A 19,319-nucleotide genomic window follows, 5' to 3' on the forward strand; every position below is an offset into this window, starting at 1 on the left:
AAAATGGCAGGAATAATAGCGCCTCCTTGTAAGGCAGAAATCATGGCAGCCAGTGTGTGTTGAGCCGAGTGCATCAGGCACAGCTTGACATGCACTTAGTCTTCACCACAGCCTTCTGGGGAGGTGCTGTAGCTCTCCTCATCTTACAGAGGAGTACGCAGAGGCCCGGAGGAGTCAAGAGCCCTGGCAGGGCTGATCTCTGACGTCTGCAGACAAATACTACGCTGACAGAGTTCCCTCCTGACTGAATTTCTCATTAGGCCTAGGCAGCAGGTAGGAGCCACTTTTGAGGCGGGGAAGTGAGGCTCAAAGTGGTCAAGTGACTTGCTGAACGTGCTAGAGCCAGCACAGAGTCAGGATTTGAACCCAGACTCAAACGGGCGCCCACGTGGCGTAAAATGAACCACACAGGGTTCGTTTGGCACTTAGTAAAGGCCCGCCGAGTGCTGACTTCTACCAATAAATCTGGCTCAATTTGCGTCATTTTCCAAGTCACGCATTTACTTACCCAGCAATCCCTCTCCAGGTGTGCGGTTGGGATGAGAGGTGAGCAGACCCTGGTCCCCTCTCTCAGCGGGCAGGGGCCCAGGAGGTGCTGGTAGCAAACACTTGGGTCACGAGAATCCGCTCCTGGGAAGCCTGAAGTACGTGGCCCTACCGGACCCGGGCAGCGAGGGCCCCAAGCCCCGCCTCCCGGGGTGCTCCCCTCCGACTCCAGCAGGAAGTTCTCCCTTAGGAGGTGGCCTCGCTCTGGCCATCTCACAGTTGCCTCTTATGTTACTTTTAATTTAAAAATGTATCTTTGTTATCCACTTTCAAAGACTCCTCTGTTGCTTACCAAATCAAGAAAAATGCCTAAGCCTTGCTTTTACGTCCTTTCTCAGCTGGGACGGATAGGCCTCCACAACGTTATCACTTTGTCTTTCTCGAGCGGGGCCTTTGCAGTCCGCGACCAGAACTGCTGACCGTTCTCGAGGTATTTATAGTACATCTCCGCTGCCACAATTTCCACGCCGACCCGTGCGTTAGAATATCCTTTCTGCCCCATCTCTTCCTGGCACAATCCTACTCATATTTCAAAGCCAATCTCAAATGTCACTTTCTCCAAAGAAGCCTTTATCCAACATGACCACTGTGTATCAGGAGTTTAATACATGCTGGTTGCATACACGCATGAATGAAACCCAACCAAAGTGTTCTCTTTTTCTTTGTCCTCTCCAGAAAGTTTCATAGCTTTTGTTGTTGTTTAATTAATAGACTTTAAAAAATAGCAGTTTTAGGTTTACAGGAAAGCATCCCACCCACATTCTTTACACAGTGGGGCGCACCGTCCACATTGATCTGAAGCTTCCCTTTTCAGTTAATATCGATTAGAGATCCTTCCATGTCCCCTGCCATGAATGAGACCATCCATTGACCAAACCTCTGTCACGTGTCAGCTGTGTGTCAGGCACTGTGACATAAAACTGAACAAAATTCACAAAGCCTTTCTTTGGAGAGCTGACATTCCCGTGGGGGAGAGGTGGGCAACACACATTATAAATAAGGACGTTATTTATTATGATAGAAGATGTGCTCCGTAGAAAGAAGAAAGAGGAGGGCGAGGGGGACCCGGAGTGGGAGAGGACCGACTCGGAGCAGATTGCAGAGTGGGGGGGGGCAGTGGGGGGAGCCAGTGGAGACGCTCCAAGGGGGACAGAGTCCCAGGCTCAGGAAGGGTTAGACCTAGACGTGTTCCATTATCCGAAAGCACCTGGATGAATGTAGCTGGCCTGATTGCTGGGTGCATATAATTTACCATTGAGAACAGTGCTGCAGCAAACACCCTGGCAATTTGCCTTTTTGTCCCTGTGGACTCAGGTCCTAGCAGCAAACTGCAGCACACTTGGAAGGGAGCACCCCGTTGTCCTCCCAAGGCTCTGCACCGGGACCATGAGTTTCCCACAAAGCGCTTCCCCCAGCGCTCTTAAACACGCAGATTCTTCTGGTTGGTCACGAGGGCACTCACATTCCACCAAGAGAGCTGCCAGGGCAGAGATGAGCTCATCTGCGGCTGCTGGGTCTCTGGCAGGCACAGGCAGATTTAAGCGTAGGTTAGTATTCCTGAATGCATTGATGGGCAAAAGGCTTAGAGGGCTGAAGTTACTCATAGACACCATCAGGGGGCGCAGGGAGCCCCAAACTCAGGACAGGAGCGTTTTCAAACCTCACAAAGGAGTTGGTTGTGTGGGGCCTAAGTGCAGGGGTGAAAAAAAAGTGGCAGATGGGAGGAAGAGGGGGGGGAGGAGATGCGAGAGAAGAGAGTTAGGGGGAGGGGCTCCACAGGGTGCCTCCAGGCCAATTAGGGACTAGTTTGCTTCCCAAAGTGGTTCACAGCCTGATGCAGCTCCCCATCAAAGTGAATACCATCTCACATCCGTGAACTGAACTCCAGAGTCCAGAACACAGTGGAGAAAAAAGTCGCGGGATAAAAACGGACAGTATGATTCTACTTTGTAGAAAAACAATCCTAAGAAGATGCTACATATTCTTCAGGGGTGTGTGTTTGTGTGTGACATATACATAAAAAAATCTGCAAGAATGAACTTCAAATCGACAACAGTGCTTCCCTTCGTTCAGGAGGTCCAGGAATGGGGTGGGGAATGGGGAGTGAACCAAGAGGACTTTAGCCTTAACTGAAATTTTCCTATTTCCTGGGGGTCTATAACCCTGCTACTTGTGTAATGTAAAATTAAAAATTACTTTAAAAAGAGGAACAAGAAGAGAAAGAAATAAAAGAAACATCCAGTGCCATCTTGTGTTGCATTAATGGAGGTCTTACATGCAGCTCGAGGGAGGTGACAACCCCTCTAGCCTGCTCAGAACGCACCTGAGACCTCCTTCCCTCTGCCTGGCTGAGTCCTGTGTAAAGAGCAATGACAGCTCAAGGCACCGCCACCGCTGAAGGTGGGAGGAGTCACGGTGCCCTCTGGTGGGGGGGGCGGGGGGCACACCTTACTCTAGCTGGAGGAACTGGGCTGGGAAGGGAGAAGATTCCAGGTGTGTGTGTGTGTGTGTGTGTGAGTGAGAGAGAGAGAGAGAGAGAGAGAGAGAAATGGATTCTTGCAGGTAGACCTCTGCTGGGTGCTCTGGGGCAGGATTCCAGGAGTGAAGGATGGTGGAGATGCCAACCCACAGGGGTTAAAGTTTTCCCGTCTAGCTAAGAAAGGAAAATATGGGCTGACTTGGGTGTTTTGGGAGTGCCTAGCCCTGGCATGTATGCAGGCCCAGGCTGTACGACACTTCTGCTTCGTAGGAATGTAGGAAGGCAATGAGTGGACTCCCAGCATCCCATTCAGAGGATGTGGGGGTTTCCCTGAAAAGTCCATTTAGTTCTGGAAAACAATAGCTGGGAGGCCAGAAGGGGCGGCTGCTGAGATGTAGATCAGACCTCAGTGCCTCAGTATCTTCATCTGTCTAGTGGGGGCATGGGGAGGGGGACGTGGTGGTGAAATGTGGTCTCTGATTCTACCCAGTTGGGAATCTTCCAGGGTCCATTATCCGTTCCTTACAGCTGTCAAGTGGGGGTTGTAGTTTAATAATTGGCCACCAGAGGTCGCCTTCTGACAAGGTTGAAAAAGGGGGAAAAAAAACCCACCCTGGAAAAAAACAACCACCCTCAAACCCAGTCTGGTCTGAAGGGAGAATCTGAGACTGGGATTCTCTTTCTTCCTGAATTTGCTCTTTCTCTTTCATTAACTATTAATTGAGGTCAACTGTCCTGTGCACTGGGGATACAGCAAGGAACCATGGTCTCTAAAGTGGAGCTGCTAGGTCCCTTCCCGACTCCTTTCTTTCCTCCCACACGGGACATCTGGTCCTGTAGCAGATCCAGGATTAGGCCGCTCTGTGCCAGTCCATCGCCGGCCACCACCTCCCTGCCCTTCATGTCTTGCCTGGACTGCTGCAGTAGTTTCTTCACTGGCCTTTCTGCTACTGCCCTTTGTCTCCTGCACTCCGTTTCCAGAGAAAGGGAAGCTGTTGTAACCTAAGTCTGAGCCTGTCCTGCTTCTGCTTAGACCTCTCCCAGCCGTTCTCAGTCCGTCCTCACCGGACCCCCCTTAGCCTGACCAGCCTCCCTGCCTCCTCCCCCTCACTCTCCACTCCAGCCACACTGCCCCCTCGCTGCTCTCTCAGAGGCAAACTCGCTCCCTGCCTCAGGGCCTTTGCACGTGTCATTTCCTCTGTCTAAGGCTCTCTTTCTCCAGGAAGCCCCCTGGCTCTGCTTGTTCTTCGTTCCCATCTTTGCTCCACCTCATCCCTCAGAGGTGACCCTCTCATTAAAATAGTCTCATTGCTGCCACTCTCTGACTCTTCATGCCCCTCTCATTTTCCTTCCCATGCCCTTGATGGTGTGTCAGATGTTCACTTAAGCATCTTGTTTGGTGTTTCCCACCAATGACAGCTCACCAAGGATGGGGCTGCGTCTGTTTCGCTCATGGCTGAGGCCTTGGTGCTGGTTTGTGCCTGAGGACAGAATGAGCTCAGGAAACATTTGCTGACAGACTGAATGGAAGGGGAGAGCTTGAGGAGGGGCACCTGAGTGGATTTGGGGCTGAGGGAGAAGGAGGAGCTACAGGGACTTCGAGGTTCCTGCTTGAGCAGCGGTTGGAGGGGGCACCTCTGCTCGAGCTGGGGACACTGGGGCTGCACTGAGGGAGGGGGCGTGACTAAGGAGGTGAGAGCCCTGTCCTGCTGGGTGGGCGTGCACTGTGCACCGACCCCCTCAACTCAGAGATCTCAGACTCCCGGCGTCCTGTCCCCTACCCTCTGCCTATGACCCTGACTCCTGGGAGCCAGAAGCCTGCTTCTGACCCTTCCTGTGCCCTGGGTCTTCCTTCCACCTCTTTCTTCTGTGAGATTGTGTGTCCTTAGTCCTTAGAAAGAGCGTTGGCCCTAGAAACAGGGGACCTGGGTCAGGCCCCGACCTCAGTTTCCTGTCTGTCCAATGAGGTAGACAGCGGGAGGACAGATGTCTAGGCCTGGGCCCAGGAATGGGCTGTGTCCCTCTGCGCCCTTCTCATTCCAGACACTGGTGGGAGTGGCCAGGCCTCTGAGGGTTGGGGACAGTTAACTATCTCCTGCCTGGCCCAAACCTGAGGGCAGATGCAAATGGATGGAGGAGGGGGGCTGGTCAGAGGTAAAGCCCATGGTGCCACATGTCAGCGCTAAGAGGAGAGTCAGGGTGTCTGGGGGTGGGGGGGGGAAGGGGCTGCAGACAGCAGACAGGGGTTCACAGGGCTCAGGAGCCTCGCAGATGCAGGACTGGATTTCCAATCCAGAAGGTTCTCCCTGCCCTGCACGGTCTTCCTCCATTCTTATTTCATGTCCACAGTTTTGGCCACTCCCAGGGCCCTCCACAATGACTGGCTCCCAATGTTTTTCTTTAAGTCAACTGACTTAGATTGAATGAGAATAATTTTAGATGCACAGAAAAATGGAATCACATTATGAATTCTATACCCAATACCCAGATTCATCATTAATGTTTTTCAGGTTTGCGTCATCTACTTCTTTCTGAAGTATTTTAATGTGCATTATAGATACCATGACTTTTCACCACCTCATTCCATTTCTATGTGTATCTGTTGGCCATTTGTATGTCTTTCTAGGAGAAATATCTAATCAGGGATTGTTTGGTGTTCTGCTATCGAGTTGTATAAATTTTTAAACATATTTTGGATATCAGTCCCTTCTCTGATACATGATTTGCAAATATTTTCTCCATTTCCTTTGCTGTGCAGAAGTTTTTAGTTTGATGTAGCCTCACTTGTTGATTTTTGCTTTTGGCGCCTCATCTGAAAAACCACTGCCAAGTTCGCTGTCAGGGAGCTGGCTTTCTTCTAGGAGTCGTGTGGTTTCAGGCCTTACCTTGGCTTCCAGTTCATTTTTGTGAGTGGCACAGGGATCCGAGTTCGTTCTTCTGCGTGTGGTTACCCAGTGTTTCCAACACCGTTTACTCTATCTTGAAAGTATACTCTAATTGAATGTATTGAGGCGACATTGACTAGCAGCATTATGTAAATTTCAGGCGTACCACGTTATGGTTTGACATCTGCATATCCTGTTGAAGGGACCACCCTTCCCCCCGGAGGGTGTCTCCAGGCCCCCCTGTTAAGTACCAGTTGGCCACGTATGCGTAGGTGTGTTTCTAGGCTGTTGATTCTGTTCCATGGGCCTTTGTGTGTTTTCATGTTGGGGCCATAGTGGGGTTTTTTTATCCCCATTCGAGGACATTTCCATTTGCTTTTTTAGAGAGAGAGGAAGGGAGAGAGAGAAATGTCAATGCGAGAGAGACGCATTGATCAATTGCCTCTGCACGCACCTAGACTGGAGATCTGTGCCTAGATGGGGTGAAGGGTGGGGCTGGGGTGTAAGGGAAGAGAGGGGTCGAGGGGAAGGGTTGCAAACATCCACATCCAGACCCCCACAGTCTAGATATGTGACCCGACCAGGAACTGACCCCATAAGTTTTCATTCACAGGATGACGTGCCAACCACTGAGCCACCCTGGCCAGGGCAAGGTCAGTACCATGCTGTTTTGATGACTATAGCTTTGTAACGCTGATTTCGGTTTTAAAAGTTCTGCTTGAGCTGGTGGGGGAGGATGGAGAGGGGGAGAGAGGGCAGAAGTGGCTCAAGGTCTGATACAGCGTCCAGGCAGAGAGGTGGGTCAGGTGAGGCCATTTCATGCCCCTGCCCTAGTGTAAGGGGTCTGAAGATCTGGGCCTCAGATGTGGGACCTGCAGGATGGACCCCAGCAGGAGAGAAAGGGAGACTGAGCTCCGAAGCAGCAAGACTCATTTGCATCTGGTTTGCATGTGAAGTGGAGGGGTCAAGTTGAAAGCTAGAAAGGCCTGCACCAGCCACTTGGGTGGAGGGTCTTAGCTGTCAAGTTTCCACAAAGATTCTGTCACCAGGCTGTGACCTTGTAGTTCAGGAGGTGCCCTATTTCCTTCACACCCCTCCAGCTTGGCCCTGCCATATGGGGTTGGAATGCCTGGAGGACAAAGGCCCCTCACTCCCAGGACCTTCTCCCTCTGCAAAGTCCCATCTGTCAGGCCCAGCTTCTGACCCTGGATGCAGAGTGGGGGAGGGGGAACCCTCCAACCCTAAGGGAGACCCCATCCTGTCCTCCCAGCCCCTGCCATCTGTTCTGGGCAGCTCAGGCTTCTGCCACCTGCTCCATGTGATCCAGGCCAGTCACCCCCGTTTCTGGGCCTTGGTTTCCCTGCTTGTCACATGCAGCGGTGGGACTGGGTGGCTTTTCCAATGATTTGTGTCCAACTTACGTGATGCCGTGTCCACGATCCACCTGTTCTATCAGTGACTTAGGGTTTTAAAGTGAATATACACTCCCTAAACAGATTTTAATTTAAAAAGAAATTTAATACTCTAAGTTGCAATTCATTATCATTTGCATAATTAGAAAAACATGGGAAAAATAATGGGATGGCAATAAAACAATGCTATTAAATTCTAGTCTAGCTTCAAGTGAAAGAAGCCAGACACATTTACACGACGTTCCAGGAAAGGCAAAACCAAGAAAACAGACCAGTGGTGGCCGGAGTGGGCGGGGCCCGGCTGCGGAAGGGCAGCGGGAGGCTTTCCAGGAGGAGGTGGGAGCGGTTTCCAGATTGTGCTGGTGATTACAGAATACAGACATCTTTCAACAATCATCCAAGTGTACACTTGAAGTTGGTGAATTTTACTGTATTTAAATTTCCCTCCACAGAGAGCATTTTAAAAAGGGACAAAAATTCCAGTTTAGCCCTGAGTCTGAGGCGCCCCCCACCCTTTGTTGAAATTAGCAAGTATAGGGAGCAGGCAACAGAGTTAACGCCCAACGAAGCCCTTTGCTGTGAGGTAAACAGAAATAGTGAAAGAAAATCGAAGAGGGCCCTGCCTGTGTGGCTCGGTGGATTAAGTGCCGGCCTGCCAGCTGGGGGCGTGGGGGGGGGCGGTCACTAGTTCAATTCCTGGTCGGGGCACGTGCCTCGGTTGCCAGCTGGGTTGCTGGTTGGGGGGTGTGTGCAAGGTGGCCACACGTTGATGTTTCTCTCCCTCTCTTTCTCCCTCCTTTTCCCTCTCTCTTAAAAGAAATAAATAAAATCTTAAAAAAAAATAGAAGAGGAAATAACTTTGACTCTAGAACTATACTATTGAATACAATAGCCACTAGCCTTGTGTGACCATTTTAATTTAAATTATTTAAAATTTGATAAAATTTATGTCAGTTTTTCAGTTGTACTAGTCACATTTCTTTTTTTCATAGTTTCTTTTTAAAATTTACTAATTTCAGGGTGTATGCATGTGCCCAAGAGAGAAATATTTGCTGTTCCACTTATTTATACATTTGCTGGTTGATTCTTGCATGTACCCTGACCGGGAATCGAACCTACGGCATTGGCATATTTGGTCGATGCTTTAGCCAGCTGAGCTACCCAGCCAGGGCCCTGGTCATATTCAAGATCTCAGTAGTCACTCACATGTGTATAGTGGCTGCTGTACCGGACAGTTACAGAACATTTCACTCTCACAGAAAGTTCTCGTGGACAGCACCGCCCTAGGGGCTTTATTCGGTGCATCTCATTGAAAATAGTCATCCCTCCGTTCTGCTACCGGGAAACTCTGGGTCTGAGGTTGGTCCCACTCTGCAGGGGCCGCCATCCCGTTGGCACTCTGACTTCCCCTGGAGTCAGTGATGACCTAGGTCCACTTCACTTCCTTTTTTAAAACATATTTTATTTATTTATTTTTAGAGAGAGGGGAAGGGAGGGAGAAGGAGAGGGAGAGAAACACTGATCGGTTGCCTCTTGCACACCCCAGCTGGGGACCTGGCTCACAACCCAGGCATGTGCCCTGTTCGCAGGCCGGCACTCAGTCCACTGAGCCACACCGGTCAGGCCACCACTTTCAACTCTGAGAGTCAAGCGTGGTGGGAGTCCAGGGTGTTTAGACTAATGGGATCCTAAAAATTTAAAGAACTCAGCATTAAAATACTCTAGGGTTTTCTTTCTTTCTTTCTTTTTCTTTCTTTCTTTCTTTCTTTCTTTCTTTCTTTCTTTCTTTCTTTCTTTCTTTCTTTCTTTCTTTCTTTTTTCTTCCTTTTAAAAAAGATTTTATTTATTTTTAGAGAGGGGAAGGGAGGGAGAAAGAGAGGGAGAGAAACATTAGTATGTGGTTGCCTCTTGCATGCCCCTTATTGGGGACCTGGCCTCCAACCCAGGCGTGTGCCTTGACTGGGAATGGAACCGGCGACCCTTTGGTTTGCAGGCGGGTGCTCAATCCCCTGAGCCACACCAGCCAGGGCATAGTCTAGGATTTTCTGATTCAAAACTTGTTTCTGTTCCTGGCACAGAAAGGCCTTGGGAGTGGAGAGCTTGCTCACAGGGCTCAGTGGGGCCACATCCAGCCTGTTCCTCAGGCTTGTCTGCTCCCGCCCTGTGTCCCTCAGCTGCCCTCCTGTCTGTCCCTCACCCACCTCCCCAGAGACCTGGAGCACAAGCGTGTGGGCTCTCTGCCAGGATCGGAGATCTATCAGGACCCCTCAAGGCTGTGCTGTATAATCTCTGATATTGTTGTTAGCCTAGGGCATGCTCATTAAGCCAGACCCTGGCCAGGTCCTGCGCTAAGGGTTTTGCTGACATTATCCTAGGGACTCAAGGCAATGCCTTACGATGTAGGTGAAACCGTTCTTTCTACTGAGGATGACAGAATGAGAGTCCATGGTTTAAGGAGCTTTGCCTAGTCAGACACCAGTGGGTGGTAGAGCTGGGATTGGAACCCTGACAGGCCAACCTCCGGATTCCAGATCTTGACCTTAAACTGCTGCTTTTTATGTTTAAAATCTACACTCCTCCCTGAGGCCTACAGACTCTCAGCAATTTAATGCCAGTCTATTCCTGTCTCTCTATTCCAGCCTCTGGCCTTTTGGCTCAAACACATCAAGCAAATTCTTGCCGCAGGACCTTTGCCCACGCTGCTCCTGCTCAGCCGTCCTCCAGGCTCCTGCATGCCTCACCCTCCGTGTCTCGGCCCAGAGGACAGGCCTCCCTCCCCAGGCCACATAGAGCAGCCCCTTTTCCATTTTGCTCATTTCTTTACACGGCTTTGTATTTGTTTATAGCTTTGCTCACTTCTTGATTCACTTCCTCGGCTACGGTTTTGTCTCCCCCACTAGACTGTCAGTCCCGGTGCTCCCATCTCTTTTCCGAGGCGTTGGCCCACTCCAGGGTAATATTTGTCAAACGAGTAAACACATTGGGAAACAAGCCAAGAGGAGGTGAAGGCGGGAGGTCTGCAGGGCAGACGGGCTCACCAGAGTCCTCTCTCCAAACTGTAGCCGCTGTCCCCTCACTGTCCAGACAGAGAGCAGAGGCGCAGAAAAACCCAGGGGCAGAGGGAGGCTCAGCCCCAGAGCAGCTCAGTGATAACAGCCCCACCCTGAGAGCCCCGTCTTTGTCCTTCCCAAGCCCTTCCTCCGATGGCTACCCGGGAGCACCCTGGGGGCTGGCTGGGGGCATCAACGTGTCCACTTCCCTGATGGCATGACTGGAGCCTGCGAGGTCAGGAGACCTGCCCCAACGGGGGGAACAGCCTGGGGCTGGGACGGGGGTGGGGGGGGTCCCAGGTCTCCCCCTCTGTGCAGGATTCTGGCTTCACTCTTAGCCCTCGCTGGGGCAGGAGGTTAAAAAAAGAATCTGGGCCCAGCACTCCCCAACAAGAGAAAAAGGGGGCCAGGACTGGTCTGGTCACACGTAGGGCTTTGTTCTGATGGCGCAGCCCAGGGTTCAAAGTAGGAGCTTCGTAGGGGGCCCGTGTGGGAGTTTCACCCTGAGCTATAATAATGGTGGTTCTAATATTTAGTAGCAGCGATAGTAATCAGGTTTCTCGATCACTTACCATGTGACACGCCCCATGCAGGAGGCTTGGTGACCATTATCTCATCTGATTCTAATAACATCGCGGGGAAGCGGTGTCGCCATTCCCAGAGTGCAGTGGAGGAGCCGTAGCTCAGGGAGGTGGGGCCTCTCTCCCAGGATCACGCACGCAGGATGGTGTGGAACCAGCATTTGAATGCACGTCCGTCAGGGATGCTGCCCTGCACCATGTCGGCGGCTGAAAGCCCCCTGGGAGGAGAGAAGCAGGGAGGATGGGGGCATACGGGAGGCAGTCTTCGAGCTTTGTCTCAGTTCTGTTCTCAGATGTCAACGAGTGCCTGCTCTGCACACCGGGTGCCGCGCTGTGGGAGATGGAGCAGGCCAACCCCTCCTCCACCTGACATGCTCAGTACCGCCTGTGTGTGTGTGTGGGGCGGGGGGGGGGAGTGGACCTGTACGTGGACATGTGCAACACAATTTGATACGATGGGAGAAACCCAGGAGACTGTGGGAACATGGGGAAGGGGTCCCCTGGCTCAGCTGGGGAGGGGACAGGTAAGGTTCTGGGGAAGCAACTTTCACAGGACACGGTGGAGGAGTCAGGAGGGAAAGGGCAGGAAGAGCGTTGCAGCAGCTGGTGCTGAGCGGGGCAGTGGGTGGTGGTGTGGAGGGGCAGCTCCAGGCAGCTGGGTGTTGCTGGGGTGGCTGCACAGGGCGGGGAGTTGGGGTGTGGAAGCTGTGAGGGCTGTTCCCACACTGGACCCAGAGAAGAGCCCCGAGACTGAAAATCTCCCTCCCTTAGCAGCGGGCAGGGAACAACCGAAGAAAGAGGCTGGCCACTCCAGCCTTGTAATTAAGAGTTTATTAAGGGAAACTTATGCATGAGACATGTCTTGAGTTGCAGGACAAATAGGATCCCTGCGTAAAGGAAAGAGGGGGAACAGTCACGGGCGCTACTACGTGAAGGCTACCCGGTTTGGAAATTACTTCCTATGCTCGACCAGGCCAGGACAACGACCTGTGCCAGGAACCAGCACACAGCAGGAGGCAGCGCAGGGGTGCTGAGCGATGTCAGAATGAGCACCAGTTACGACCAGACTGTCTTCAAGAGGGATTTGCAGGAAGCAGCCTCCATTCTGGCCCTGGGTCCAGCTTGTGGGACAGACCGTTGTCTCGTCAGTCTCTCCTCCACAGCCTGGGCTCTCAGGACCTTTCTCTTGAGCTGAGCTCTCCCCTGCTGTGTCTCCTGGCTGCACGCTTTTCCTGGAAATTAAGATGGGGGGAGTGGGCCACCTGAACTCTAGGTGATGGCGACTATATCTTGGGCCTCCTGGTTGTTCTGATCTTAGAATCAAAAACTTTCTAAGGATAGAAACCCAGAACCTCGCTTGGGTTGTATATTCAGGGCACCTTCCCAAGTCCCCCTAAAGTGAGTACGACTGCCTCCATTGCACAGATGGAGATACTGAGGCTCAGAGATAAGAGCCTCAGGGCATCATAGCCTCACCACTAGGGGGCAGAACTCATCGTGGCTGAGCTGGCAGCGTGTGTCCTTGGACCTGGAACACGACCACAGGCAGCCAGGCCTGACTGTTTGGCAGGTGAAGGCTGGCCGTCTGGAGGCCTCCAGGTGGTTTGAGAGGCAGGGTCTGTGGGGGCTGGAGAGCGAGGACAGGTCCTGAGTCTGGGCTCTGGTCCCAGGCTAGGCGCCCTGCACTTTTCAGGGGGCTCTAGCAGAGGAAGAAGTGTCCCTTGTCACGTCCTAGAGACCCACCCTCTGGAGACAGCATTCTCCCTGTTTCTGTGGGCTGTTTAGTAAGTGTTGTGAAGGCGCAGGACTTCAAGGTTGGCTATGTCTGGGAAATAGCAGAGTAAGCAACGAGAAATGTTCTGACCCAGTACTTCTCAGAGCCTTTACTACAGTGAGGGTAGGAAACATGGGTAGGAGAAGTAGGGGCCCGCCTTCTGGGAGCTCACAGTCACTGGAGGGGACAGACGAGATGCAAGCACAGGGACACACCAAGTGTCAGGAATGTGGATGATGAGGGGGGGCTGAGAGGTTTCTTGGGAGGACATTTGAGCAGAGACCTGAAGGAGGTAAGGATGGAGGTGAGGGGGTAGCTGTGTCTGGAAAAGAGACGCCTGGGCAGAAGGAACAGCATATGCAAAGGCCCTGAGGCCTGAGGGTGCCTGCTGTATTAGAGAAGCCACACGAGGGTCAGTGGCTACAGCAAGTGGGGCCAAGGGGGACAGTGGTAGTAGATGAAGTTGGGGGTGAGCTCCCAAAGGCTGCGGTATTCAGAGCTTGCTGGGGAGTCCTTGGAGGGTTTGGGCAGGGGACAGTTACGTGGGGACGTGTGCCCCCAACATGCTCACAGGGACAGCAGCAGGAGCAACTGCCACAGGGTGCTGAGGGTCTGTCAGGGCGCTGGGCCTCTCACAGGCCTGGGAGGCGGGCAGGTTAAATCCCACTTTATAGGTGAGGAAACTGAAACTCATGAAGATGTGCTTGTAGCTACATAGTAGGTCTCGAAATATTTCTGGAACAAATAATTGAACTGGGAGATACACTATCAAAAAATCTTTCCCTGTCTCTTACTATTCTTCAAAACCCATCATTTTTAATGGCTGTATGGCACAGGAGGCAAACACAAGGCCCTCGGGCAGAATCCGGCCCTCCGCCTTGTTTTATCCGGCCCTGCACCTTCTTTCTACCCAGCAATGGTGCCAAGCTCCTGGTTCCTAGTTAAGGAGTAGTTACATTTACACAGCCCTAAAATTACATTTGGCCCTTTGAAGGCAACCGCGAGGCTGATGCGGCCCCCAGTGAAAATGAGTTTGACACCCTCGCTATATGGTATTCCATTCCAGTTCCATACACCGTTCCCATCGCCCTGTAGTCAGGAAATTAGGTTGTGGTAGGTTATTTTATTTTATTTTATTTATTTTTTTGCTATTAATAACAATGCTGTAGTAAATACTCTTCTAAATCTTTCTGATTCTCCTTCATTATACAGTTAGGGTCAATTTCTAAAAGTACAGTTGCTAGATCAGGGTATATGCCTAATGATACAACATAAAATTTCTCCAAGTTGTTTGAGAAATGTGACTATGTTGCTACCCTAAAAGGACATCCCAATTGACCTCACCTGCTGTGTTTGGAACGACATATTTGGGCTGAGTTGTCTTTTTTTTTTTAGAGAGAGAGAAGGGAAGGGAGGGGGGGCCAATGTGGTCTCCACTGGGGACCTGGCCTGCAACCCAGGCATGCGCGCTGCCCGTGAATCAAACCAGTGACCCTTTGATTCACAGCCTGTGCTCAATCCACTGATCCACACCAACCATGGTGTCTTTTTTTTTAAAATCCTAACCTGAGGATATGTCTGTTGATGTTTAGAGAGAGAGGAAGGAGAGAGAAAGAAACATCGTTGTCAGAGAGAAACTTTGATCAGTTGCCTCCTGTACAACTGGGGATCAAACACGCAACTTAGGTATGGGTCCTGACCAGGAATCGAACCTGCAGTCTTTTGGTGTACAGGGTGACTCTCCAACCAACAGAGCCACACAGGCCAGGACTGGGCTGAGTTGTCTTTTAATTCACTGCCTTATTTTGCTGTCTTATAGAATATCCTTAATAGTGTCACTTATTTTTTTAAAATAGATAATACAATTATTTTTTTCCTTTTTTATTGATTATGCTATTACAGTTGTCCTGATTTTTCTCCTTTTGCCCCCCTCTACCCAGCACCCCCCACTCCCTCAGGCAATCCCCCCACCATTGTTCATGTCCATGCGTCATGCGTCTAACTTCATTGGCTTCTCCATTTCCTATACTGTACTTTACATCCCCATGGCTGTTCTGTGACTACCTATTTGTACTTTTTAACCCCCTTACCCCTTCACTAATTATACCACACACCCCTCCAATCTGACAACCATCAAAATGCTCTCTGTATCCAAGATTCTGTCTTTGTTCTTCTTGTTTGCTTGGTTTTTTTTTTTTAGGTTCAATTGTTGATAGGTATGCTGGGTGGAGCAATCTTGGCCGTAGGTCTCTGCTTTTCATGACTTTGAATATTTCTTGCCAATCCCTTCTAGCTTGCAAAGTTTGTTTTGAGAAATCTGCTGACAGTCTTATGACAACTCTCCTGGGGGTAACTAACTTTTCTTTTGCTGCTTTTAAGATTCTCTCTTTGTCTTTAACCTTTGGCATTTTAATTATGACGTGTCTTGGAGTGGGCCTCTTTGCATCCATCTTGTTTGGGACTCTGTGCTTCTTGGACTTGCATATCTGTTTCCTTCACCAAATTAGGGAAGTTTTCTTTCATTATTTTTTCAAATAGATTTCCAATTTCTTGCTCTTCCTCTCCTCCTGACACCCCCATTCATGCAAATGTTGGAATGCATGAAGTTGTCCCAGAGGCTGCTTATACCATCCTCATTTTTTTTTGGATTTGTTTTTCTTTTTGTTGTTTTGATTGGTTGTTTTTTGCTTCCTTATGTTCCAAATCATTGATTTGATTCTCGGCTTTATACACTCTCTTGTTGTTTCCCTATAAATCATTCTTTATTTCAATTAGTGTATCCTTCACTTCTGACTGGATCTTTTTTATGCTGTTGAGGTCCTCACTAAGTTCCTTGAGCATCCTTATAACCAGTGGTTTGAACTCTGCATCTGACAGATTGGTTATCTCCCTTTTGTTTAGCTATTTTTCTGGAGTTTTGACCTGTTCTTCCATTTGGGCCATGTTTCTTTGTCTCCTCATTTTGGCAGCCTCCCTGTGTTTGTTTCTATGTATTAGGTAGAGCTGCTTTGACTCTGTGCCATGGTAGTGTGGCCTAAGGTAGTAGGTGTCCTGTAGGGTCCAGTGGCTCAGCCTCCACTATCACCCAAGCTGGGTACTTGAAGTGTGGCCTTTGTGTGGGCTGAGTACACCCTCCTTTTGTAGTTGAGCCTTAGTTGCTGTTGGCAGATCAATGGGAGGGATTTACCCAGGCCAGTCAGCTGTAAGGACTGGCTGTGACTACTGACCACTAACCTGTATAAGAGGATCAGCTGTGCATGGTTAGGGTGGTGGTGCTCTGATGTGGCCTGTAGCTGTCCACTGGCTCTGGGGTTTCCTGAGTGGTGTAGGCCAAGGTCAGCTCCCACCTGTGTTTTGCCTGGGGCCACCCTGCCTGAGCGATAAAACAATCTGAGATGGCTGCTACTTGTGCTGGGCTTGGAAATTTTCAGGTGAAGCCAGGCTGTGAATCTAGGCTAGCTGCTGCTAATGCCGGGTCTGGGGCTCACAGAGTCCAGCTGCTGCTTGTTTGAGGTGATTTAGGACTTTGTGAAGAAGGAGCCAAGACCAGCCATTCATATGGAAAAGTAACTTAGGTGGGCCTGTAAGGTGGGTGGGGCAGAGTCTTTGGGAATCTCCAAGGTGGGTCAAACAGTGTTAGCCAGGTCAATGTAGTGTCAGATATGGCACTAGCTTGCTGGCTCTGTGGATCTATGGGGGGCGGATTTAGAAAAGGGACAATGGCCACTGCACGCCTTGATGCCAGACACTTCAGTTTCTCCCAGTATGCTGCTGGCACATTTCAAGCTGCTACTCTGGTGCTGGAGCTCAGAGGGAGTGAGTCTGAATAGGTGAGTCCATGTGTGGGTTTTTTAAGAGGAACTGCTTGGGGCTCTAGAAGTTTCTTCCAATGACTCAATCCCCACTGGTTTTTGCAGCCAGAAGTTGTGGGGATTTATCTTCCTGGCACTGGAACTGTAGGCTGGGGGAGGGGGCAGTTGGGGGCTGGGGGCGTGCTGGGACTCCTTACTCCCAAGATATCCCTCCCAAATTTTTATCTACCACACATGGGTCAGAGACTAGTCCATTCCACCTCTACGCCCCTCCTACCAGTCTGGATGGATGTGGTGTCTTTAATTCCATAGTTGTCAGACTTCCATTCAACTAATTTTCTGACAGTTCTGGGTGATGGTTGTTCTATGTTTTAGTTGTAGTTTTGATGTGCTTGTGTGAAGGGGCGAGCCATGTCCGCCTACACCACCATCTTTACCACAACAGGTAATACATTTATAAGGTACAGAATCAAAAAGGTATAAAAAGTATTTTCTAAAAAGCTTTTCTTCTTTCCTTGTTCCCTAGTCAGCCCAGTAGCCACCACTGGGACTAGTTTCTGGTGGGTCCTTCCAGAAAAGCTCAGATGCAAGCCAATACGTATAGAGGGAATGCCCTTTTACATCAAATGAAACAAAACAAAATACAGCCTTGGGGTGCACAGAAGATAGGGAACTGACATGTAAGACTGATTTCATCTTGGTTTCGAGCTGAGTGCTGAAAACACTGCCAAGGTCCGTGTGCTGGAGGAGGCGGGGAAACCGCTTCTGGCCTGTCTGCAGATGGGATGTTATTGTTGCTTGTGCGCTGGGTCAGGATAAGGTCATAAGGATCCTCCAGCTCCCTCTGGTCCGGGCACAGTAATGACAGCTTGTCCACCTTGTTTTTATGGGCTCTCCCTCCCCACCCCTCCATGGTCAGGGAATGAAAGGATTGGTATGCTTTCAATCTCTCTAATTCGGCACCAGGTACTTAACAAATCCTTGAAGATAGAGGGCATCACCAATACGCTGTTGGCGGGTGAAGAGGCTGAGAGATCTGGAGTCTGAACGTGCCCAGATGATCTCTCTTTGTGAGGCCTCACTTGGAGTCCCCGGGAGGTGCCTTCTGCCCTCTGTTTGCCTCACACTCTGACTTTCTGAGAATGTCAGAAATGAGGCTCAGCATTTTTATGTTGTTTTATTTGTTTTAAGCTCCAGGGCATGCAGGCCAGAGGCAAGCTTTGGAGATGACAGGGCCAGCAGACCTTTACCGAGGCATCTGAAGTATTTGCCCATCCCTGATGGCAGGGACGCCTTGGAGAGGAGTCTGACCACCACACCATTGTCATCATTCCCGACCTTAAAATGGGGAAGCTGAGGTCTGGGAGGCACCCTCGCAGTGTGTTCACATGGTCATATGCTTTTGTAAAATCTGCCAAATCGAGGCATTTTAACCTCATTCTGCTAAAACCAACGTCTCCTTTCACTCTTACTTCCCCTTGTGGCAGATGACATCGGAGGAGTGTTTGCATTTTGGGGATCTGGCTAAGAGGACCTCGACATTTTGTTTGGGTTTAGTGGTTTCATCTATGTTGTTTCCCATCACTTTTGGGAATAAATTGTTACCAACTGAGTTGGTATAGGAGCTGCTCCAAGGACTACCCCCACCCAGCATGCTGAGCTGACTCAGGTGGGCCTGTGACATGAAAGCCCAAGTCAGAGAGTTTATCTCCATACATGTGAGTGGTCTTCCTTGTCTGTGGAAAGTATTATGGAGGTAATCCATAAAAGTGATGCTATTTTTGTGGGTTTTGTAATGTTTGTAGAACTTATCATTTGTTGTGGTTTCTTTTATCTTTCTAACCAAATGATCACTTTATTACCTAATTTTACATTTGTAATTTTGTAGCTCTTTTATTAAACAAGTCTCCCTAAATTGTATTTGTCTCAGAAAGTACAAAGCTGGGATCTGTCCCTGCTGGGTTTTCTCTGTCGTTTAGGATTCCGAGCCCCTGCTCGCCTTTCCTCACGGCTCCTGCCAAATGGGTCTTGCAAACGCACATGGGGATATAACAAAGCAGCTGAGAGGGCTTCTGCTGGATGCAGACAAACCTCTGTTTTTCTCGTGTATAAAACAGAAAGAATAGAGTCTGTCTCCTTAGACGGAAATAACACCAAATGAGAAAATGTGAGTAAAGCACAATCCTGAGGAGGAGGGTGAAGTGCGTGCCAGGTCTGACATTTAGCTGGTCCTCACATGTATAGCCAGATCCCTGTTTCCGACAGGATCTGTTCTGATTGGGTAGGTGCCTGTGCTATGACGCCCAATCATTGTTAGCTACTGGCATAGACCTATTCATTTATTTTAAATGGACTTTATTGGGGTGACATTGGTTTGTAAAATTATATAGCTTTCAAATACAATTCTATATTACATCGTCAGTATATCTTTTTTCTTTTTTTTTTCTCAATCCCTCCACCCCTGCTCCAGTCCCTGCTCATCGGTATATTATTATTTCCCTCCCTTATCTACCCAAGGTTTGCACATGGTAAGTGCTCAGTCATTGGCAATCCAATCCAAGAACTTGAAAGACACTGGCTGGAATAGAAAACAGGCTGGTTCTAAATTGAGCAATGCCCTAGACTCAGTGACTCACAGCTATGAAATTTCCTCATCTCCAAGAGCCTTTGAGTTAACTTATTCTAATCCTCTTAAAAATGATTTTTCCTTAACATGCTTGGAAATGTTGGAAATTTGAAAAATCCATAAAAGCACAAGGAAAAAATTAGCTACTGTTATT

General features: G+C 49.8%; 1 protein-coding gene across 2 annotated transcripts in view; it reads left to right on the forward strand.

Annotated features, from left to right (window-relative positions):
• Window positions 1-19,319, forward strand: part of FAM110A (family with sequence similarity 110 member A) — a 35,609-nt gene that overhangs the window by 3,651 nt on the left and 12,639 nt on the right. Inside the window, exon 1 of one of the 2 annotated variants that reach the window (XM_045833253.1) lies at window positions 18,128-18,257. The exons of the other annotated variant lie outside the window; for it this stretch is intronic. The gene's annotated coding sequence lies outside the window, so the exon portion shown is untranslated. Of the gene's footprint in view, window positions 1-18,127; window positions 18,258-19,319 lie in introns of those variants that run through there. 2 annotated transcript variants of the gene reach the window in all.

The sequence above is a fragment of the Phyllostomus hastatus genome, unplaced genomic scaffold, assembly GCF_019186645.2.
Source record: "Phyllostomus hastatus isolate PE091 unplaced genomic scaffold, TTU_PhHast_1.1 phas_contig_17, whole genome shotgun sequence".
NCBI classification, from domain to species: Eukaryota; Metazoa; Chordata; class Mammalia; order Chiroptera; family Phyllostomidae; genus Phyllostomus; species Phyllostomus hastatus.